General features: G+C 43.0%; 1 long non-coding RNA gene across 1 annotated transcript in view; it reads right to left on the bottom strand.

The window, feature by feature from the left end:
* The window catches only part of LOC105855034 (uncharacterized), a 46,030-nt gene extending 21,589 nt beyond the window's left edge, over positions 1–24,441 (bottom strand). Inside the window, exons 1-2 of the long non-coding RNA XR_012920497.1 lie at positions 24,283–24,441; positions 2,337–2,412 (exon numbers count right to left, since the gene is read on the bottom strand). This is a non-coding gene — a long non-coding RNA (uncharacterized LOC105855034). The remainder of the gene's footprint in view (positions 1–2,336; positions 2,413–24,282) is intronic.
* Between the last annotated feature and the right edge of the window lie 596 nt (positions 24,442–25,037).

Here is a 25,037-nt window from a genome sequence, read left to right as displayed (position 1 = left end):
GGACCTGAGTTGCCACTGAGCCCTACTGGCTCAGGCTCCCAAATTATGACCATATCCTGTGCCCTGTGCCCCAAACCCAAGTACCCTTCCTGCCCCAGAGTCAAACTAGGACTGTGCCCTACACTCCAGAGGTAGAAATGTAGGTATCACAAAACCCTTGGGACCTGAATTACTAGGGGGTACCTCAGAGCTGGCACTGTGGGCAACATATATCCAACCATGCCACAAAGGGCAAAGCTGCACCAAAAACCTGGATCCCAAGACCCAGGTACCACAAGAGTTTTGCAAGAGCATAAGCCTAGAACCCTGGCCCCATGGACACTCTGAGAACCTGCACTTTGAATCCAGTGCCACTACAGCTACTTGTAGGCCATGTCAGAGTTGACATCAAGAGGGATTTCCTTGATTAAGTCTCCCTATTTTTGGGAAAATGAGAATAGAAGGATCCCAAAAGCCCTTACCACTGAGGACATTAACCACCTACACCACTGCCATCATTATTGCAAACTTCTATGGCCTAGGCCACTGAGTCACCCACAGTTATTGCTGACATTTAACACAGCCACAGATGCAACATGGAAAGTATATGAATATACCTAAAAACAGAGTCACCACACCCTTCCCAAATGGCACATTAAGACCTAACTGTGGGTGAAAATCTTTCCTGAAAAATCCACTCTAGAAAATTTGAAAGAGGCAACTGATGCACAGACATCAATTGAAGAACATAAGAAACATGAAAAGCTAAGAAATATGACACCATCAAAAAAAAAATCGTAACTCTCTGATAACAGACTCAATGAAAAGGAAATTAATGAATTACTAAAAAAGGAATTCCAAATATTGATCTTAAGAAATTCAATGAAATACAAAACAGTGCAGATAGATAATTCAACTAAATCAGGAAAACAATTCACAATATGAATGAGAAATACAACAAAGAGAACAGTATCATAAAAAGAACCAAACAAATCCTACAGCTGAAGAATTCAATGAATGAAATAAAAAATACAATAAAGAGCTTCAACAGCAGACTTTATCAAGCAGAAGAAAGAATCTCTGAACTTAAAAACAGGTTGTTTGAAATTACTCAGAGAGGAGAAAAAAGAAATAAGAATGAAAAAGAGTAAAGAAAGCCTACAAGACTTATGGGACACTGTTAAGCAAACACAAATTCCCATTATGGGAGTTTCAGAAAAAGAAGAGATGAAAAAAGGCATGGAAAACCTATTTTGGCTGAGTGCAGTGGCTCACAGTGATGTGATTCCAGCACATCACAAACAGCCACATCGGAAATTCCATATCAGAGGGCTTTGAGGGGATAATTGAGTGAAAAGGAGATTTAGGGGATTTCGTATGAAGCTGTATTTGGTTAGAAAACCCACTTTTTTTTGCTTAGATTGTATGTAATATATCAATTAATATGCAAGTTTTCTAAAAATGCTTAGTTGTACTTTTTTAATATTTTTTTTATTTCAGAATATTATGGGGTACAAAATTTTGGTTATATAAATTGCTTTTGTACTATTTGAGTCAAAAGTGTGCCCATCCTTCAGATAGTGTGCATTGTACCTGTTAGGCATGAATTTACCCATTCCCTCCCCCCTCACCTGATTGATTTTCAATGAATGTTATTTCCATATGTGCACATAAGTATTGATCAATTAGTTTTAATTTAATGGTGAGTACATGTGGTGTGTGTTTTTCCATTCCTGTGATACTGCACTTAGAAGAACAATCTACGTTTCCATCCAGGATAATACAAGAGATATTAGATATTTTTTATTGGCTGAGTAGTACTCTATGGTATATATATACATATATATACCACATTTTATTAATCCACTCATGTATTGATGGGCACTTGGGTTGTTTCCACATCATTGTAATTGTGAATTGTGCTGCTATAAACATTCAAGTGTAGGTGTCTTTTTTATAGAATGTCTTTTTTTCCTCTGGGTAAATACCCGGTAGTGGGATAGCTAGATCAAAAGGTAGGTCTACTTTTAGTTCTTTGAGATATCTCCATACTACTTTCCATAAAGGTTGCACTAGTTTGCAGTCCCACCAGCAGTGTATGAGTGTTCCTCACTCTCTGTATCCGCGGGTTGAACTTCTTATATGAGATTCTGTATTATGATGCATTTGCATTTCACTTTTATTATTCTTATTTTTCAGGGTAGCTTTGGGGAAGCTGATAGATATTGTTGGAAGCCAAAGTTCTCTCCTCATCGCACTGTCATCACTTAAATGCATTTCTCGAATATGAAACACTTGACTCTTAAAAAAAAAGTGCTTAATTACATAGGAAAGAAAAAGGAAAGGCTTTTACTCACTAAAAATTCTCTGATTGAGGTCCTCCACACCACATGTGCTAGAAGAGTCTGGTCAGAACAACAGGGGATCCAAGCTCTGAAACAGCAAATGCAGGTAAAAATTAACTCCTCAGCAAGCCATTTCTAATCCTTTTTCTAAAACTGAGATATTCACATACCTTAAAATTCGCCATTTTAAAGTGTATGATTCAGTGGTTTTAGTACATTCACGAGACTGTGTGGCCATCACCAGTATCCAATTCCAGAACATCACTCCAACAACAAACCCTATACCCATCAGCAGCCATTCCCCATCCCATTAATCTATTATACTCTCTGTCTTTATGAATCTGATCACTCTGGACATTCCATGTAAGTGAAGTGATAGAATATGTGACTTTCTCTGTCTGGCTTCTTTCTTTACCACATGTTTTCACAGTTTATCCATACTACAGTATATATCAGTACTTCATTTTTTATGGCTGAATAATATTCCATTGCATGGTTCTATTGCATTTGGTTTACCCACTTATGTATTCATCAGTGGGTGGACACTTCAATTGTTCCTACTTTTCACTATTATGAATGCTGCCACTACAACTGATCATTTTTGAAAGGAAGTTTCTGGAGCCCTGGAATTTGTAACAAGAACTTAATTCTCTTGACAGTACCTTTCCAACATCACCATTTACACTAGCCCCTCTTTCAGTTTTAACTCATCTCTTCTTCTTGACTTCATCTTCTTCAACTTTACGACCATGTGGGGCAAGAAATGAAGGCCTTGGAGCAGAGCTTCCTTCCACAAAACTTGCAAAGAAAAGTGGTGATAGAGGAAGAGCAACTGGGAGTTAGAAAGAAGTAGCGACAGGGAACCTGTGCAGCGAGCCTGAGGCACCTGGGTGGGGGAAATGCCCCTGCTAAGGGCCGGTATCAACAATCCCAGACCGTGGTTCTTGGCCAGTGTGCTCTTCCCCCATGGCCTCCGGAGCCTGTGCTTTACTGAGTGGAAGAACAGGCACAAACACAATGTAGCCAAGTCCTTTGGCTCCAAGCAGTCAGGCCCAAGAGGAAGGTGATAATAAAGGCACCTCCAGGAAACGTTTCCAGCCCTGGGAGAGTCCAACCACATTTTACCCACCCTGGTTTCTTTGTCTACTTGTCATGTCACCCTCCCAACTCCCACCCAGCAGGTTTGATTCTAGATTCATCCACATACTTAGACATTCCAGTCTGCACTTGGACATCTCCCTCCTAGGAACTCTCTAAGCCCCGCCTGCCCCTATCCTGCTGTTGCCTTCAGAAATGCCTCCCTACGCCTGGCTCCTGACCTCAGCCTGCCCCCGCCTTGGTTCACTGTTCCCAGCTTGGCTCTGACAATTCCTAGTGATCTCACCCCACTGCTGAGCCTAGATAGGACAGTTGTGTTCAAAAAGGTCACCAGTCAATGGGGTGTTTGGAACTCAAAGAATTTCCCCATAGAAAAAAATCATTATAAATAGTGGTATGGTTCCCAGGCCGATCTACAAAGGCCTATTTAGCCAACCATGGTGCTGGCACAGCTGTCCTTAGGTCCCCTAAGTGAGGTCAACCCAGGGGGAAAGAGGCAAGGGAGTGGAGAGTAGAGGCCCCTGGCAATTGAACAGTTCCCACGGAAACATGGAGGGGGAAATTCCAGGGGCAGAGGAGGCAAGGAAGATGCTGAGCAGTATCCCAGAGGTGATGCAACCAAGCACAGGTGAAGGGGGTGGGGAGCTCAAGATGCAGAGCAGAAGACACCCCTGCCCGACCGACAGGCTCCCAAAGACTGTTAAGAGTCTGGGGTGAGGGGCCACCCTCTCGTCTTTCATAAGCAAAATGGCATTGCTGAAGGTCTCCCCTTGGCCACTGCATACCTGCCCTCTTCCTAACTCCATCCTGTCCTAGTTCCTATGGAGTGCCTGATTCTTCTCTGGCCCTTTGACCACTCACTTTCATCCTGCTTACTGGATGCCCCATAAATGGTTGGCTTTTTGCATGGTGACATTGACTTTCATTGGTTTGCTTGCATTTTGTTTGAGAGGTCATTTGTTTTGACTGCCCCACATCCACTCCGTTTCACACCCTTATTTGAGTAAGTGCACCATGAGTTCCTTCAGGGGAATCCTTCCCTCCCATTGCATATAGACTGGGGGCTTGTTGATCAAGGTGCCAGGCCCTCCGCTAGCCAAGGGCTCTATCCTCTCTTAGCTCATGCTTCAGCCTTTCCTTAATCTGCAAGTGCCTTGCTAGCCTTTCAGTGAATTGTGCTGTGCTTGAATCCACCAGATTTGTGACCAGTGATCTCTGATACACATAGGATATCAGAGTGTTCTCCACTTTCTAATACACTCCCTGAATACTTGCTGGTCACCTGGCTCCCGTTCCCTCCTGCACAGACCCCTGCAGTACCACATGCAATACCCTGCAGGTACCCCCAAATGGCTGCTGCTTAGGACTGGCTGTAACCCCTGTATTGCTCTTCCTTGCAATGTTCAGGCTGATATGAAAGCAAATGTCCCCAAGCTGGCCTTCTTACCCCTGTCATATCTTCCCCTTCAAACTAGACATCCCATTCTGTCGCCCTGACAGACCCCCTCTGGCACGAGACCTCAAGGCTTTGGGTAAATATTCCTTTCACTCCTCCCAGATAGTGAGAGGGACACGAATAGGCAAATGCTAACAGGAACAACAGTTCCATCCCCATGAATCAATTGGGAAATTTCCAAGTTAACAGTTTTTTCCAAGTTGAATCTCAGTAAAAATTTTTGGACTGGTGAGGGGAGAGGAGATTTGCATATCGACAAAACGGCAGATATGTTGGTGGGAAGATGTACACACTTACACCCATTCCCCTTTTGTCGTCGTTTTACAATCTGAAGACTAAAAGCACCTGTGCACAGTGAGCCAGTCGCCATCCCAAGCTACCTGATCCAGGAAAGCAGAAATAGCTCAGAGCCCCGGGTCCGTCAGCGTCCGGTATATTAAAACTGTCCCGGAAAAGCCTTTGTGCATCAGACTGTAAGGAAAAGCCCGCATCAAAGGCGGGAGGAGGGATGACTGCAGAGCACAAAAGGGTTTTCTAGCCCTCATTTCTGTCCTTCTGTGCAATGGAAAATAGCGGAAATGTTGGCAGCAAGACAAAACAAATGGTATTTCAGACTTTCGAAAAGTATTATATTACATGCAGTTCTTAATGATATCGAGTATTAATCTAAAACTAACACCCAAGGCCAGCTCCGCAGTGTGTTTTATGATGATTAAGTGATACGACATTCTGAGTGTCTGGGAATAGACGCTCTTGCAGGGGAAGTGGCCCGGAGAGCTAGCTGAGAAGCTGGGTTTTCTTTGTTTCGACACTCTCCTCTCTAACTTCCTATCACTCCCTTCTTTAAAAAAGAAGAAGAAGAAGAAACTACCCGTAGTAGCTGCTCTAGTTTCTGCCCTTAGAAATCTGCTCTATTTATTAACTCCTCCTCCGGTGAAGAAATTCCACTGAAATTCCTTCAGGGCCTGGCTGCCTTTCAGCTTCTCTCTGCACATTCCTGCCTCTATGTATGTCACCATCTTAAATAGCTGAGCCTTCTGTGCTTTAATAAGGTCTCTCTATAATCTTTTTTTTTTTCAAGAACACAGACCTAGTTTTGCTAAGTTTCTGAATATCTCAGATTGTGAAGCCTCCATCATACTAATTAATTTCTGTTCTACCTCATCTATGTCCTCACTGGTCGGCTAATAACATAAGGACCAGAGCTGACCTCATTACAGTAACTTCTCGAATTTCTTACATTGTAATCGAAATGATTCCTCCAGGCTGGTATTTGAATTACATCCCCTCCTTCCTACCACCTCCCCAAACCCCGAGGCACTATGTTAAAGATTTAGATGAACATTTTTCATAGATTCCAGTTTTCTGGGTCCCAAATTTTTGGTACTGAATTTTTTAAAAGGCATATTCTTTTTCTCTGATAAGTTCATGACATGCCCAAGCATTGCACTATCTGTATAAAAGAAAACTAAACATTGCAAGGCATGGTTCTGAATCATCACCAGCCAGAATTTACCAAAAAAAGAAAAAGAAAGAAAGAAAACTGTAAGCATCCAATTTTCTTTCTTATGACAGGGCCCTTGCTTGAAAAGAAGCTTCCAGAAGCTTTCAAAAAGAGTATTCCCCCATAAGCAGTCAGCAGACATTTCATCTTGATTTTACCCAGATGGAGGCTTTTGAGTTGTGGCCTTCAGAGACAACCCCAGAACTCTCTCCATGAATTCAGATTAGTGAAGTATTTTGTAGATGCATCTTCCTCCTTCTCCATCCTCACCCCACTCCCCTTCTAAAATTACCTCCAGACCTTCCTTGTAGTAAAAACCAGTATTGGAGCTCAAAATGTAATGGCTCTTTTTGCTGGTCCCTGAACAGGATGAAAAGTACCTCTGTCCAAGTATTGGGACCCCCTCAGTTTCCTACTCCAGTGGCCTTCTGACATTTCCCATCAAGCCCAGGTACACAACGGTGCCCTGTATCCACAGTCCACGTCGCCATGTTAAATAGTAATGGATCCAGTGCCTACTTGGGGCTCGCCATGGCTCTCCTCTGGTTCCTTCTTGCACTAGCTCTCTTAGCTTTCTCCATCTCGGGAGAAAGATCTTCCTGTCCCTGTACACAGAACTCCCACTAACAGTGTCTTTTAACTTGTAGGTTTGCATAGTCACAATGCCCTACATGGTTTGGATGGCACTACGATTTTCTTACCGAATTGTGTTTCACAGCTCACATTCAGCCTAAACGATGCCCGTAAATCATGTCACACAAATGAAAACCCAATGTTAAGAAGAGAATTATTTAGACACTTCATGGGAGACTAAGTTGCCTTTGAAGATCTCCCTACTACATTAGCCTGTGGCAGCTAGGAATTTTGTCGCAGGGCATGATTTTTCAACCCCATTGAAATGCAGCCCACTTTCCATTGAGGAGCCCCTGTTCTCACCCCTGTGAAGCTGGAGCCAGAGCTTCACTAATTCCCCTGGAGCTCCGGGGAGGCTCACAGGGCCTGGACCAGCCACGGGGCACTGCCTCCCCCCAAGTCATGTCGATCGGAATCTTTCCTTGAAAGTGGTAATCAGTCTCTGGATGAAAGAAGTCCTCTTGACATAGGGGTGGATAAAATCAGATGATGCAGTCTGGAGCTGGTGATGGCCATCTTCTTGGCCACATGGAGAGGGTGACAGAGCCACACTGCGAAATGAGGCCCAGCAGGGGTAAGAGAAGAATCTGTAGTTCTTGCCCCTGTGGCTCTAGTGCCTAAAATTCTTCTGTGCACTGCTACTGTATCTTCTTGAGCTTCTTCTGTGAGCTCACTTCTATAAGCCTCCAGCAGCTTAAAATCTATGAGTGCTAATTCATTGTTTTATGCTGTAGATCATTCGTTTTGGGTTTTAGTCACTTGCAACCAGAAACACTGTGACTAAAACCTCTTCCCTTGTGAATGGTGGAAATGTTCTAAAGGGAAATCCCAAGAGACATAAGAGAATGCCAGCTCTTCTCTAACTAACGTGAGCACAGTGAACACTATGGAAATGTTGGTGGCAAAATTATGATACAGCTTCTGGGTAAGAGAGTTAACCACAAGAGCAGTGACTGCGTAAATGGCCGATGTGAAAAAGGAAAAGAGAGAAAGGAGGCAGGGGCTACAGTATTAAAAAGCAAAGTCGGAGAGGCAGCCAAGCAGAAAAGATGAAGATAAAAAACAGCTACAGGTGCAACCACAGAAGACAAGTAAGAAATGTCACCTCATTTTGAATATGTCCAAGGAAATCACATCCAGAAATATGCTTTCAAAATGTAGGTTTCAAAGGGAAGACAAGGGGCATGCTTAAATTCCAAACCAATACAACCACAGGCCAGAGCCAGGCCAGCCACGGCACAGCTCCAGAACTTCCTGTCCTCCAGGCCAGCGGTCCCCAGATGTTTTGGCACCAGGGATTGGTTTCACGGAAGACAGTTTTTCCAGGGACCAGGGGTGTGGGGGGCTGGTTTCTGGATGATTCAAGCACATAACATTTGTGGTGCACTTTAGTTCTATTATTATTACATTATAATATTTAATGAAGGCCAGGCATGGTGGTTCACGCCTGTAATCCTAGCACTCTGGGAGGCCAAGGTGGGAGGATCGCTCAAGGTCAGGAGTTCGAAACCAGCCTGAGCAAGAGGGAGACGCCGTCTCTACTAAAAATACAAAGAAATTAATTGGCCAACTAAAAATATATAGAAAAAATTAGCCAGGCATGGTGGTGCATGCCTGTAATCCCAGCTACTCGGGAGGCTGAGGCAGAAGGATTGCTTGAGGCCAGGAGTTTGAGGTTGCTGTGAGCTAGGCTGATGCCACGGCACTCTAGCCCGGGTAACAGAGCGAGACTCTGTCTCAAAAATAATAATAATAATAATATTTAATGAAATAATTGTACAGTTCACCATAATGCAGAATCAGTGAGAGCCCTGAACTTCTTTTCCTGCAACTAGACGGTTTCATTTGGGAATGATGGGAGACAGTCACACCCAAAGTGTGTTGCTTATGTCCAGCCTACTCCATAATCTCGTTCTGGTTGCTGTCACTGCAGAAAACCCTGTTTCACAAAGATGGGATGTGGAAATGAAAGCCGGCTTTTCAGTCCTTTTGTGGCAATCTTAGGTTATTCCGCCTTGACTTGAATCCAGAACATACGGAGATGGGAAGTTGTCTCAAACATACTTTTAAGGCCACCGTCATTTGCGATCTCAAGCAGTTCATCCTGGTCTAGCACGGACAAAGTCAATTCACCTGGCTTATTCACAAATGGGTCACAGATCCATTCCTTCCCGGTTCGGGGGTCTTTTGTCATTGGGAAGTAATGCTGAAACTCCTTTGAAAGCTGAGATAGGTGATTATGTACCAGCTGGGAGGAAGAAGCCTCAGTCTCTTTCAAAATCTCTACTAATGTTTGAAACACGTCAAAAATCCCAATGTTCATTCATCAGCCCCCTAATTCCAGTTTGGCTTTGAAGGCAGTCACTCTATCTGCTGACTTGAACATAGTTGTCATTCTCCCCTAAAGTGACAGATTGAGTTCGTTGAGCAGATTGAATATGTCACAAAAGTAATCAAGTTTTGGGACCCATTCTGTGTCACTGAAATGTGCTACCAGTAGTGACTGTTTTTCTAAAAGAAATCTCTGGAGTGGCTCTCATAACTCAAAAACTCTGGCCAGTGATCTACCTTTAGAAAGCCATCTCACTTCTGTGTAGAAGAGAAGACGTGTGTGCTCTGCGTCCATCTCCTCACAGAGCTGCATGAACGGACATTAAGTTAAGGGCATGTACTTTAATGTGGTTGATTATTATAATCACATCCTGAAAACGTTGTTTAGTTCACGTGACATTCTTTGGCTAGCCAGCATTTCTCTATGGATGACACAGTCCATAGACTCACATTCAGAAGTGATCTCCCTGACCTGAGTAGTCAAACCAGAAAGGCGTCAAGTCATGGCAGCCATTCTGAAAACTGAATGACCAATTCAATTTTCTTGATATGTAATTATTCAAAGACTTGCATAGTCCTGAAGCTGTGGTGTTGGCTGGCAACAAACAGTGCCCATAACATATCCTCATGCACATCCTCCTGAAAAAATATCACACAAAAACAAACATTGTTGCCTTGTTGACAACATCAGCAGACTCCACCGGGCATGGTGGCTCACACCTGTAATCCTAGCACTCTGGGAGGCTGAGCTGGGAGGATTGCTTGAGCTCAGGTGTTCGAGACCAGCCCGAGCAAGAGCAAGACCCCGTCTCTACTATAAATAGAAAGAAATTAGCCAAAGAACTAAAAATAGAAAAAATTAGCCGGGCATGGTGGCATGTGCCTGTAGTCCCAGTTACTCGGGAGGCTGAGGCAGGAGGATTGCTTGAGCCCAGGAGTTTGAGGTTGCTGTGAGCTAGGCTGACGTCACAGCACTCTAGCCTGGGGAAAATAGTGAGACTCTGCCTAAAAAAAAAAAAAAAAAAAAAAAAAAAAAAAAAAAAATCAGCAGACTCATCAACCTGGATTGTGCAGCACAGTGACTCATTAGTCCTCTCTAACAATTGTGCCTCAATATCCTCTACTATTCCATCAAATTTTCTAGTTATGGTGCTAGCCAGAAGAGGAACATGTGCCACCTTTTGAACTGCAGCTTCTCCTAAAAGTTCATGGCAAACATCCTTAGCAGCAGGCAGGATCAACTCTTCACCAATAGTAAAAGGCTTCTTAGCTTTAGCAATGCAGTTGGCCACTAAGAATGATGCTCTCAGTGCAGACGCAGTTGATGAAGTGGTAGCCTTCAATAATTGCTGCTATTCTTTGTGTTCACATTTTCTTCTTTTGAAAAACTCCAAAGGCTTGTCTTCTAATGCAGGGTACTTGGTCTCTATGTGGCAAAGCAGTTTTGAAGCTTTCATGGCTCCGTTGGATAGCCAGTCGCCACATGTTACACAAAGCAGGCTTGGAGAACGTGAGTCACCAGTTGCAACGAACCCATAATTGAAGTAGGACTATGGGTATTTTCTTTTAAATGCAGCTTCCATTTTGTTGGTAGTCTTAGAGCCTCCTGCTGTCTCATCACTGAGTCTTTCCCCCTTTTCAAAGAAGCTCTCCAGCGATGTTTGCTTTTTTACTTATTTTTGCTATGGTTAGCTTGTGGGCTTACCAAAACTGCGACTGAGACAAGTGCACAGTACAGGAAAGAGGCATGGACGGAAGCAGTAAATAAAATAACGGGTGGGCCATGTGTGGACTAAAATAAGAGTCAGATTCTGACTTAAAGCCTGCCACCAGAAGCAGCTGTACAATTGTACATCAATTGAAGTACATCAACTCCCTTGCCACTATACAGCCTGCCACCAGATGCAACCGAATTGTCACTTGCCACCCACTGATAGGGTTTTGATATGAGTCTGCAAGCAATTGATTTATTATGGTCTCTGTGCAGTCCAACCTCTCTGCTAATGATCATCTGTATTTGCAGCTGCTCCCCAGCACTAGCATCACCGCCTCAGCTCCACCTCGGATCATCAGGCATTCGATTCTCATAAGGATGGAAGGCTCTCTCAATAGGTTGAATGTGAAAATAAAAGCAAACTTGTATGAAAAAAAATTCTCATAAGAAGTGTGCAACCTAGATTCCTCGCATGTGCAGTTTACAGTAGTTGCGCTCCTATTGTTCCGGCAAGTGTACAGCAAGTGTAACAGCAAGTGTTAACAGCGACTGACCAGGGAAAGAACAGAGCAGCACACAGAGGGTCGGAGAATCAGCCTTTATTCCCACGGCAGGCGCAGATGGGCATGCCACCAAATTCTGATCACCACTTCCTTGTTCTCCTCCAATTTTATACCCTTGGTGGGACTCAAAAAGCATCCAATCAGCAACAAGCTTTAACATCCAATCAGCAACAAGCTTTAGTATCCAGTCAGCAACAAGCTTTAATATCCAATCAGCAGTGAGTTCAGCCATGGGGGCCCAGGGTGGGGTTTTTTCCCTGTCACTATGAGTTTCTAAGGCTGCACTGATCTGACAGGAGGCAGAGCTCAGGTGGTGATGTGAGCAATGGGGAGCAGCTGTACATACAGATGAAGCTTGGCTCGCTTGCCCACCGCTCAACTTTTGCTGTGTGGCCCAGTTCCTAACAGGTCACGGAACAGTACTGTCCACAGCCCAAGGGTTGGGGACCACAGCTCTAAGCCTTTTCGGGGTGTCACAAAGTGCATATTGTGTCTGGCCAACAGTCTACCAGTCCAATCACCTCAGCCACTCTCTTCCCAGGTACTCGCACAATCAAATTAGACCTCAAGAGGCCCCTAATCTTTGGTGACGTTGTGAGTGGGCCATGTGGCTGGCTAGGACTGAGGGCAGCCCTCAGCTTCTAGCCCTAGAAGCTGGATGCACCCCCACCCAATAAACAAGAAAACGAAGACCTCAGTCCTACAACCACAAAGAACTGAATTCTGGCAAAAACCAGTGAACTTGGAAAAGAACCCTGAGCCCCAGATGGGATCAGAGCCCCAGCCAACACCTGGGTTTCAGACTTGTGGGACCCTGAGCAGAGGACCCAGTTAACCCATATCTGGACTCCTGACCCACAGAAATTGTGAGATAATAAACAGATGTCATTTGAAGCCACCAAGTTTATGATAATTTGTTATAGAAAATGAATACAGTCTCTGTAGAAGAGAGTGAGTGCTAAATAGTGGAGAATGCCCAGCTAGTAGTAAGGGTACCCTGGGAGATTTCCCTGAAGTTGATATGGATGTCTTCACAGAACAAAACCACTGTTCAGAAAAGGAAACACTTGGTTAAGTCAGCCCTGGGAGGAGGAAGCTTGAGCAACTAACAGCAGAATTTCTAGCCTAGGGAAGAGATGATCGGCCACAGACCTAGCAGAGGTGTTGAAAACACCTTCTTAACACACATGAGAGAAACAAAAAGGGTTATAAACATGAAAGACAGCTACAACATTATAGACAACTTTTTTATTCCAATTATTCAAATAATACATACTCATTGAAGAAAGATTAAAAATGAACAGCAAACAAAGATAAAAAGAAAATGTGTTTCTGACCTAGTTGTAAGCACGTGTAATTTGTATCTTGCTTTTTCTTAACCCAATCAATCAGTATTATCCTGGGTCATTGCATTCAGTCATCTGCATTGTTTTTGAAGGCTATATACTACTCCATCTCATGGTATGTGCTATGTTTTACTTAAACATTTCCCTATTGTTAAAAGTTGAAGCTGTTCTCAATTTTAAAACATGTATTCTGAACGTGGTAAAAACTTCGAAGTATCAAAACCTGTAGGAAAGTGTATTAGTTCATAGAGCTTCTTGCCCTGGCATTTGACTACATTCACCACTTTAAAACAGTCTAAAATAAAGCTAGTGTGGGTTCCTGCTATATAAAATCCTATATTATCCTTAGAGTTTCCTCTGTCCTCAGGTATTCTTTTTGTTCAAACATGCTCTGGCTTGATCCAGATTACTTATTCTCATTGCAGTTTCCTCCCCTGGGAAATCTGTTCTTTCCTCGCCTCTCTCCCTTGGTCTCCTTTGTAAACATTAAGGTATGATGTGAGATTTGTCCAAAGTAATGTTTACTTTCTCCTTTAGTAAAAGGCCTCTTCCATCTCTGAAAAAGCCCTACCGTTGCTATCACTAGTAACTCATTTGTTGTGCACATGCAAAATAATCCCTGCAGGCCTCTTGGTGATCCTCCCATCCCCCCCACTGGTGACTTTCATTTGTCATGTTTTCCTTACACTCTCTTGAATTACTTTGTAATCTCAGCAGCTTGCCTCTGTCTGTGCTGCCATATGTTTGCACCCAGTACAGAGAAGCCACAGGAGCTACTGGATGGTGGCTTACTCCAGAGGGCAGGCCTTGAATTCTCGTCTACTTTTAATGGGTGACTGGCACACCAGATGGGAGTGGGGCGCTGTAAGGGACAGGCCTTGCACTGTGTCTTTGGGGGGTGGCCCAGTACAGTGCATGTAACAAGGGTTTCAGAAACAGACAGACCTGAGGTCATCTACCAATTTTGGAACCAAAGACAAGTTACCTTATCATCCTTTGCCTCAATTTCCTCATTTGTAAAATGTAATTGGTAGTAGTACTAACATCATGGGGTGGTTGTGTGAATTAAATGAAATGATGCAAGTGCCCTTAGAAGAGTCCTCAGCACATAGTATTAAGGTAAAATTAAATCTATGATTACTATTACATTGGGGATTAAGTTAAAAACAAAAAAACAAAACCATGACTAGTATAAGGTGCTCTCTAACTTGGGGGGCATTAGAGAAAAGTAAGGACCAATCTAATATCTGAAAGTAAAGGGTGGAGGTGGAGGAGGTAGACTCAACAGGAAAAGAATTCCATGCAAAGAGAATGGCATGTGCAAAGGGCCTGTGGTAAGAGGAAGCTTCACTTATTGAGAATACCAGAAGGAAGAACAGAGTAGCTGGTACAGAGAGTAGAGTGGTGGAAACATATGAGGTTACAAGTGCCAGGGTAGGCAGACCTGTATGGCTTGTCTGTGATTTGGCTCTTGCTCCTAAGTGCAGGGGAAAAGCTTTCAATATTTTCAACTGGGGCTAGTGGAAAGGTGGGGGTGATGGAATCAAATTTGCATTTCAAAGGTTAGTTCTTTTAGGTGCAATGTGAAAAATGAACTGGAAATAATTAAAATGGATACGGAAGGTCTTTTAGCAGGCTATTGCCCTAGAACAGGCAAGAGATAATTGTAGCTTAGACAGGCTATTGGTTTTGATGATGGAAAGAAATAAGTAAAATTGAGAGACATTGACAAAGAATAAGGGAGGAAAAAAACTTTAAGAATAACTTCAAGGGTACATACAGGCTTGCACAGTTGAATAGCTTAAGGGGCCATTATCTGAGAGAGGGGACTTGGGAAAGAAACATGTTTAGGGAGATCGTGGCATGTTGAGTTGAGGTACCTTTGAGACACTCACATGAACATGCTGGGTAGGAGGCCGATCTGTCAGTCTTGATCTCAGAAGAGGTGCATCATCCAGAGGGAGGTAGCATTTGGGGCAGTTGGCATGAACAGAATTTGGGGTACTGAACATGATCAGTTACACCCCAGTGTCTGGGAGTGAGGTTCCGGGGAGCAGTACTTTTAGAGCAGCAGGGGGTGCTACTGTGCAGTGAGGACTGAGAAGCATCCCCCCAGCTCTCTCTTGCGTGGGGGCAAAAGGAAGGGTCTGAGGTGGGATGGGGTCTTGTGGTCCACTCCCTGCTGGCTTTTCTGGCTAATGCTAAACCGACCCCAAATCCTCTGGCTTCTCTGTAGGGCACCCTGTGAACTCTCCAGAAGGCTCTTTGTGTCAAGGTGGGAGTCTGTCCTCGGTTCTTGGTGTGCTCTTGGCCGAAGAATGACCAGACACACCAAAGTGTCACATCTAGACTATTATCCTGGTCCTCTACTCCTTGCTTGGAAGAATCACCAGCAAGGCCAATGCAATGGAATAACCTCAGGCAGGGAGCAGTTTCACACAAGTAGCTCTTTATTGTAAAATAAAATGAGTCTCTCTCACAAGTGGAGACACAGACTCACTCACTCACTCACTCAATCTAAATTCTTGGGATGTTTCTTTGTACTAGCCCAGTCTGGAGGAGGGCCTTTGAGAGGTGTGAGATGTTATCAAATGATCAACAGATGTGCTCAAAATTCTATCTACTAGTACGAGCTCCCTCTCCAAAAGCCCACGGTGGGTACCGGGGAACCACAATGCAGATACAAGCTCAAAGCATAATGATTACGCTTAGGTTACTCTAGGTCACCTTCTAAATCCTATCGTGCCTGGGCTGGGGAATTCCCAGATTGATAAAGCATGTCCTCCTTCCCCAGGTGCAGCAGTTGCTAGGGATAGAATTAAGGGTGGGGCAATGCCAAAACAGAGTGCCCGCCCTTATCCTTCTTCCCAGGTAGAGCAATTGCTCAAGACAGCACCAAAGCAGGGAACCCTTGTCCCTAGAAGAGCCGAAGATCCTAACTATCCACCTACCATCAGCGCTTCCTTACTGTCCTGCTGTGAGGATCCACTGCCAGCTTACCTGCCTCAGCTCTCACCACTAGCATTTCATCCTTCTTACTGTTAAGATTCCCTCCATCAGGGGTCCTCTCTCTTGGGCACAGCAATAGCCTGAAGATTCCAATCTGATGACATTTGTGTGATATTCCTTGGTGCACAGGAAATTTGGGACAAACAGTGGCTACAGAGGTTCCTTCTTCACTTCTTTGAATGCCATCTCATGTCATTCAATTTGGCTGCTTAAATTCCAACCATTATACCTTCATTCCAGCCTATAGGAAGGATAGAAGATCAAAGACCAGCATACAACTCCCTCTCTTTAAAGGCCTTTCTCATTAGTTGCAAACAATACTTCCACTTACATGCCATCAACCAGAACTTAGTCACATAGCTATACCCTGCTGCAAGGGAGTCTGGGAAAAGGTCATCTTTTCTGGGCCGGCATATGTTCAGGTCAAAATTGAGCCTCTATTAGAGTACTGGAACAGAAGAGATGACATTGAGGGAGATCAAGGTAGAAATAGCAGTCTTGACTGCAAAGATGAACGACCAGTACATTGTTTCATCCTCCCTTTCCATCTTTATTCAATCAAAACTTACCCATTGAGTTCCTACTGTCTAGAAGTAAACAAGACCAAGGCACAGTTCCTGCATTTATGAAGAGCTCAAACCTTTAGCAAATAACCACCCAGATGAATATGTGATTACAAATTCTGATTACAAATTCTGCAATGAAGGAACATTTTGCCTAGAGGGAGACTAACGGGGGTGGGAGCTAATTCAGATGGAAGGAGAGAGCAGGGAGAGGCTTTGAGGGCTGAGAGAGGAGCATGGCTGGGGGACGCCGGCACAAGGGCCAGCCGGCAGTGGACGTGGCTGTTCCAGGAGAAGAGGGAAACATCTACACAGACCTGGTGCAGAAAGGAGCTCAGTGTGTTCAAAAAACAGAAGGAAGGTCATGTGGATGGATCTGGTGAAGGAGAAGAGAGGCGTGAGATGCAGCTGGAGACGTGGGTGGAGCCAGAGCCCAGGCTCTGTGGGCCATGCTCAGGGCTTGGGACTCAGATATATTAGGAAAGCACTGGAGGATTCTAGGAAGAAGACTGACGTGGTTACCAGAATCTAAGCAAATAAGGAAGTTAGAAAATAGTGGTTTCTTATTTTTCCTGTGTTACATTTTTTCCATACATTACCCAACTATTTTTATCGTTCTTTGTATAATCATCTTTCTTTGAACGTTTTTCCTTCTCCTATTCAGATTCATGCAGTAGTATTTGCATTCTTCTGAATTGGCCTTGTTAAAATTCATCATCGGTTTATTTTTATTCCCTCTTAGGTCCCTGTTTATCATGTGCTATTCTCTAAAAGAGGTAGAAAAACATAGGGTGATTCATTCAAGAAAAAGAAATGGTTATTTAGTATACTGCAGTTTAGGACCAATCCCCAGTCTTCCTTCTGATACAGCTATAATCAGCCCTGGTTTTTTTATTTCCAGGACTGGCACCAACCATAAACTTCCAGATTCATCCCTAGCCTGCACAGCCCCAGTGATGAGAGGGAAGGAAGGGGCGCGGTGGAATTCTTTTGGCTGCTGTTTCCAGGATTTAGCCCCGCTGTGGTTCCCACGTCCTGATTTGGAGCTTGGTCCTTGACTCCTGGCAATGACACATTCCAGCCTGCTGCTAGCTGTGACCTCCCTAGACTTCTGGTTTCCAGGTTTTCTCTACAGACCTACACAGTAGCCCTGCTGCTGGTCTGGGGAACTGTCACTCAAGCCTTGAGTTTTCTCTTTTTTTAAAATCTATTTTTATACTTTTGATATCTTTAGATTTATATCTAGCCATGACAAGTCTAAGCAACAGAAGATAATTTTGCTAAGGGAGAGACTAATAGGGATGGAGGTTAATTCAGATAAAAAGAAGGATCAGGGAAAGCCTTTTGAGGGTTGCAGGAAGAATTGTGGCTGGGTACCCCCTGCAGTGGGGTAGGGGGACATGTATTTATCACCTACTTGTGTCAGCACCATGCTAGGTGCTAGAATTCAAAAATACATTGTCAGAGAGAATCGGGGAAGGATTCACACAGAGATAACTGCTTTAGCTGAGACTTGAGGCATGCTGAGAGGATAACCAGGTGAATACACCATGGAGGGACACTCCAGGGAGGAGAAGCAGTGTGGGCACAAGTGTGATAGGAGACCATAGTCTGTGGTGACTGTAACATGTGGGGGCTCGGGCAGAGGGTGCAAGAGGCAGAGTGTCAGGATGTGACACTGGAGAGGCAAGCAGTACCTTGATACAGAGGCCTTGTACCCTGCAGGCAGTGCAGAGCAATTGAAAGGTTTTAAGTAGGAGATTGAAACGAGGAAATCTGCATACCAGAATGAACCATGGAAGAGAGATTTGAGGGAGTGAGCCTGCAAGCAGGGAAGCCAGTTTTTGAAGTAATCTAAATTGAACTTGAATAATGGTAATAAGATTTGAGTTATTTGAGGAAGGCACAGCCAGGGAGACAGAATGGACACACCTTGGGAAATAATGGGATGAGGGGTGGGATTGACAGTCAGGGATCAAAGGCAAATCCCCAGTTGGTGCTATTGAGCGATGTAGATCACGAGTTAAGCAACCAGGGAGAAGAGCGGGTTTGGTGGGAAAGAAGATGAGTTCATTTTCAAACATGTTGAGTCAGCCAATTTCAATGGGTAGAAAGTAAGTTGACTTTAGTTCCAACCCATTTCTATTTTATTGTTTCCTTACTGGATGTAAAAGCTAAGAGTAAAGGAGATTAGCAAAAAAGAAAGAGATGAAAGAGAAACCAGGATACATGAGCAAGCAATCATACTGCTATAAAATTCATGGCAGGTCGTTCATTTCACAAATATTCACAGAACACGTACAATCCCCAAGGTGCATTCTATAGAAATTACAAAGATCACTAAGCTATATATAAAACACATAAACTTGAAATGTAACAGAAATATAATACTAACATTCAATTAGCAACCACACGGGGCTATCACAACACCAAAAACAAAATGCAAAGGTGAGAAATACCCTTAAAATCAAGAAGATCTAGTAGTCATGACCTTATTAAATAATCAAGCAGATTGTCACTGGAGTTGGGACACCCTGACATGTCGTATTTCCTAGTGTGAGGCAATATGAATTTAATAGCAGCATCTATTAAGCATTCTTGCCAAAAGTGTTTAACTTGAATTTAATCAAGCCTTTATACCTAGTTTCTAAGTCATAAAAAATAGAGAATTTAGGAACAAGTCCAGCAGCACCAAGAGGAAAAAAATCAGAAAAGTCCAGGGATATTCCAGAAGACCACTGATCTGGTCTTTCCAAAAAGTTAATATCATAGGGGAAAAAATAGTAGAATTGTTCTGGATTAAGAAAGACTAAAAAGATATAACAATCAAAAGCAACGAGTGAAAGTTGATTGGATTTAGTTTAAAGCAATCACTATAAAAAGCACTGGGAGCCAGTGAAATGTTAATAGGGACTGGAGATTATATTAGGGAGGTATTCTTAATCTTCTTAAGTGACAATGGTATCAAGGTTGATGGAAGAACATCCTTATTTTTAGGAGAAACTTGTTGAAGAATTTAAAGGCTGTGTTATTCAGTATGAAGAAAACAAAACTCACACACAAAAAAAAGGAGTTCAAAAGAGGGGATTCAATACATAGAACTGACTGAAATGATGCTGGAAGAGTTGAAAGGGCAAAAAGGAGACAGAGAGGCAACCCAGAGATTAGCAAAAGCAGAAAGCCACCACCATCCCTTGGTTTGGAGGGACAATGGACGGAGGTGGTTTGCCAGAGTCCAGGAGCCAGGGCTGTCCAGTGGAAGCCTGGATTGTAAAGAAGGGGCTGACAGAAGTGAAAGAAGACATTTCCCTAAACACACAGAGGGTGGTAGACATGTCCTGTCTTCTCCTCTTATCATCCAATCTCCAGCTAGTACTTTCCATTGGCCAAAACCTGAAGAGTTGCAAGGGAGTCTGGGAAATGTAGTTTGGAGGCTCCAGCTCCCTAAGATACACCAACAGTGCAGGGGGAAGAGCTGGAGAATGACTGGCCCAGGGGAGAACTGTCACGACACAACCTATTTTTCAAATTGTTCAGAAAGCAAAATTTATACATATAATGGCAAATAAAGCAAATTTGGTCAAACATAGACTCTAGGTGGGTATATGGATATTTGTTACAGTATTCTTCCAATTTTTATATATATTTGAAATTTTTCACAACAAACAGTTGGTGGAAAATCCATTCTGATACTCTATGAAAGAGATGATAGGAACCTGACACAAGGTCATGGCCATGAAAATGGAAAGAGGAAATACTCAAACTGAATTTGACAAAGTTTCTCATTAAATCCTTATCACCAAGATGAAAATATGTGGGCCAGAGCAGTATTTATCATTTTTTTTTCCTACCACTACACATTGGATAGTTGACTTTTATATTTGTCACTCTCCCCGTAATATTTCCACTTTTATTCCTATGCTGGCTCCAACACCTACCCTATTTATAACACTCAAGAAAGTTTGATAAAATGGAGGTGAATAAGAGTGGCTTTAAATTTGTGGTAATCTTTAATCTGCTCTATTTTTTAAAGAAACAATTTAGTTATGAAACGCCTGACAGTCCATTGCAACACACCAGTGTGTTGTGACATTAGAGTTGAGAAACTTTCAGTTAGAAAAATAGTATCATTATAAAGCCACAAACATGATTGACTACTTCTACCCAAAGCTGCTGGTTAATGCCAAGATGCCAACCTGGAGTATGGGAGGGCAGCTCTTCAGGATCCATCAGAGGGTATCTTTTTTTTTTTGGTTTGATCCTGTCCAGTTTTACATTTTTATCAATAACTTGAATGAGATTTAAAAACAAAGCTGATCATAATTGCTGACAGCAGGAAATCTAGGGTGAGAATGAATGTCAGCTCGGGATACGCAAAGATTTGGATCAATCAGAGTAATGAACCAACAAAAATTGATATCTAATAGAATTATGTGACCAGCTTTTCACTTGGGTCCAGAGAAACCAAATAAGCATGAGATGTTTTATACATAAAACTAGAAGGCTTCAGTTTGTTCTCTGCTCTTCCACTAATGACCTGTATAAACGTCAGCAAGTTACTTTATCTCTCAGGAAGTGCCTCAGTTTTCACATCAGCGGGATAGGAATAACAATAATATCTACTTCATAGTAGCCTGGGTGAGTTAATATATGTAAAGCAGTTGACCAGTCCCTGGCACAGGTAACAGAAGAAATGCTACTTGTTACTAGCGATGTGTGTGTAGAGGAGTGATGGTGGGCTATATTGTCTAGTAAATAGTATGAAAAAGATTAAGTGATTGATACTACATTCAATTTGTTTCAGTCGTGGGGCAGAGTTAGTAAAGGAGTCTCTGACATTCAAGGCTTTATTTTGTTCAATTTTCATATTGTGGTAAAATACACGTAACAAGATTTACCCTCTAAAGCATTTTTAAGTGTATACTTCAGTAGCATCAAGTACATTCACATCGTTGTGCTACATCACCACCAACTGCCTCTAGAATTCTTTTCATCTTGCAAAACTGAAACTTATACCTATCAAATAATAACTACTGATCCCCCTCCCCCACCCTCTGACAACCACCGTTCCACTTTCTGACTCTACGATGTCTGCTTACTCTAAGTACTTCATGTAAGTGGAATCATATAGTACTTCTTTTTTTTGTAACTGGCTTATTTCACTCAGCATAATATCCTCAAGGTTCATCCATATTGAAGCAAATGTCAAGACCATCTTCCTTTTTAAAGCTGGATAATATTTCATGGTATGTACATACCACATTTTCTTATCCATTCTTGTATCAGTGACCACTTAGATTGCTTCCACATTTTAGCCATTGTGAATAATGTTGCTATCAATATTGGTGTACCAATATCTTTTTGAAATCCTGCTTTTAATGCTTCTGGGTATATACCCAAACATGGAATTGCTAGATCATGTGGTAATTCTATTTTTTTTTTTTGAGGAAACACCATATTGTTTCCCACATTAACTATACCATTTTATATTCCCACCAACGGCCCAAAAGGATTTCAACTCACATTTTCTCCAACATTTGTTATTTTCTGGGTGTTTTTGTTAGTAGCCATCCTAATGGGTGTGAGGTGGTAATTCATTGTGGTTTTGATTTGCATTTCCCTAATGATTAGTGATGTTGAGCATCTTTTCATTGGCCATTTGTGTATCTTCGGAGATATGTCTGTTCAAGTCCTTAGCCTACTTCTGAATCAATTATTTTGTTGCCCTTGTTGATAAGACTTTAATAGAATCTCACTCTTTGGAAGGAAGCAGATGAAAGTCATGGTTTACTCTGCTCTGCACAGACTGCAACTGTGGCAAGGGGTTGAGACTGGGTGCCATAGTTGCAAACTATCATAAACAAATCAGAGTCTGCCCAACACAGAGCTGAAATGCAGGAACTGTTGGCAGAATTGGAGGTGTCAGGCTGTCTAAAAATTTAATGAGCTGTGGAATAGAATTTTGAATTTGTTTTGTGAGTCCCAACTGATTTCTCCAGAGCCAATGTGTAAAAATTACCATGACACAGATTCCGAGTCCCCTTCCTTGTGATCAGGGTTAGGAAGAGCTGCTTTGGGGTATACTAAGTTTCCTGTCCCTACAACGATATGGCATTATATATTACAGTGACCACGTGGCAAGAGTATGATGGGATTCAAATCCCAGATGTGTGATTGAATTAAGTGTCTTTTAAGGTTGGTCCCTAGAAATTCTGATATTTTATCCAATGAAATTCTGAGGATTCTAGATTTGTTTCTAATTACATACTTAAATGCTTCCCTCACTGCTGCCTCTTAAGCTCTTATTGGGTTTTTTTAGGCTTTGGGCCAAAGGGACTGTACTTTTTTTTCCCCCCACCACCAAATAGGTTAAATACTAAATGTGTTCATTTTTTAGGAAATGAAGTCGAAATGATTAAACAGGAAACATGCACTTAGCTCCTTAATGCTAGCTACCTCAAGACAAAAATCAATTCCATTTCAAATGGAATGCTATTGGAGAGCTGTTTAGAAATTTGTTGATAGGAAAGAAATATTGAAGGTGAATGCACCAGAGACAGGAAATGAGAAACTTAAAGATATCTCTTAATGCTGAAAGGCACTCTGTCTTTCCTGTTCTCAAAACCTTGAAGAAATCTCTAAAATGCTCTGCTCATTTGAGGTGTAAATATGTTGGGCTAAAAGGCAATGACATCTGGATAAAGAGCCAAGGTTTTGTCTAGTAGGTCCTCTAAGGAAATTCAGAAATTTTAATGCTGAAGATGCCTAAATCACTGACCACAACTGCTTTCCTTAATATACACAGCTATTAAGGTGTTAGTTCTGGTACTTTTATGTGAACAAGCCGATACTCCACATGGCCTCAGTTTTCAATTGGTAAGCATTCTTTTAAGCCTAAGAAGAAGCATTCACAAATTACATGGAGCAGTGTCTCACTGCCTTCTCAACAACCGGCTCTGCTGCTTTGGCCAAGGGAACATTTTCCAACCCTCTCAACAGAGTTAGGTGGTTTACACCAAACAGTGTAAGTTTTTCAAACTGGTACCATCCAACTGCACCTAGGTTTGTGGGTTTTACTAAATACCAAAATGTATGTTCAGAATCTCTGGCCTCCAGTCAAAGATGAAGATGGAAGCATAAAATCTAAGTTGATACATTGTATTTTTACACTGTGTTAGGTTTTCATGTTTTACTGGGGGGGGAGGGATCAAATATATATGTTAAAGATTATATTTTAAATCACATATATATTTTAATATATCCTTGGGGAATTTTGTATTCTTGAAATTTAATCAGACTAGTCTTTCCAAATTTTAGAATGCAGACTAATTTAACGCAGTTTACAGAAACGAGTAATAAATGAAATGACAACCAGCAAAAATTTGTCTTGTAGTGGTTTAAAATATGATATTTTCTCCTAAGATCTCAGGTTCTCTGTTTTCGAGTGCTCACAATTTTTACTTCTAGATCCAAAATTCTTTAGTTCACCGGGTGTTGGACCAGGTGTCCCAGCTTCTTGATTAGAAAGCATTCTTGCTTTTAAGTCCAGGCACCTTTCTAAAGAACTTTGAGACGTTCTCTCTACTATCGTATTAAGAACATTTGGGTTTTGTTTAGTTTGGTTTTACTAGAAATTCCAGCAGAAGGGAGATGAATATTGGAGGCCAAGATGGCGCGCTAGAAGCAGCCTGCCCAACGCTGCTCTCATGGCGAGGATGAAAAATGCTGAATACATACCCACCTTTGGATCGATCGTCTGAGCGAGAGCACTGGGAACCCACGGAGAGGCTGCAGGAGTGAAGCAAAGAAGACAGAAGTGAGCCGAGCTGCTCTGCAGGGCTGGAGGTAATTAGGGAAGGCGCCCACACGTGGGAAAGGGAAACAGGAGAAAATCCCAGGCTCCACGCCTCCCCTGAGGATACTGCAAGCAGAGGGAGGGCCCCTCCACTGCAGCAGGCCTCTGGACTGATACAGAGACCCGACTGGAGGCTGTGCAGCTGCGTTTCTCCAGAGAGGAGGGACAGCTGGTGCTGTTGCAACACTTCAACCTCACCACTGCTGCTGCTGCTGCTGCTGCTGCCACTGCTTCAAAGGTCCCACGTGAGATGAAAGCCAGCACAGCTGGAGCCTTTGGATCTAGGCAGTCTGCATGCCACAGACCCTCACCGTCCTGCACAGGTGCGTGGGATGCCCCACCTTGCGTGCCTTTGCCCTGCCCACCTCCCCCACTCTGCAGCCACCCTCCCCGCACACATGAGCACCATGCCCTGGTGACCTACTCTAACCCAAGTAGGCCCCCTGCCCCACGGGTCTGCTCTGTCTGGGGGTCCCACTCCATCCTGCATGTGAGCTGTGATCTGCTGGCCTGCCCCCAAATGGGGGCCACACTGCCCTGTGCCCCATGGGCCTATGGAACTGCTACACCCTGAGCGCCTGTTATCCCCTGCACTGCACCCTGCAAGACCTTGCCCAGTCCACAGACCTGTCAACACTCCC

This window comes from Microcebus murinus, chromosome 8, assembly GCF_040939455.1.
Source record: "Microcebus murinus isolate Inina chromosome 8, M.murinus_Inina_mat1.0, whole genome shotgun sequence".
NCBI lineage: Eukaryota > Metazoa > Chordata > Mammalia > Primates > Cheirogaleidae > Microcebus > Microcebus murinus.
The sequence above is the reverse complement of the archived record's forward strand: the minus strand, read 5'-3'. Positions and strand labels throughout refer to the sequence as shown.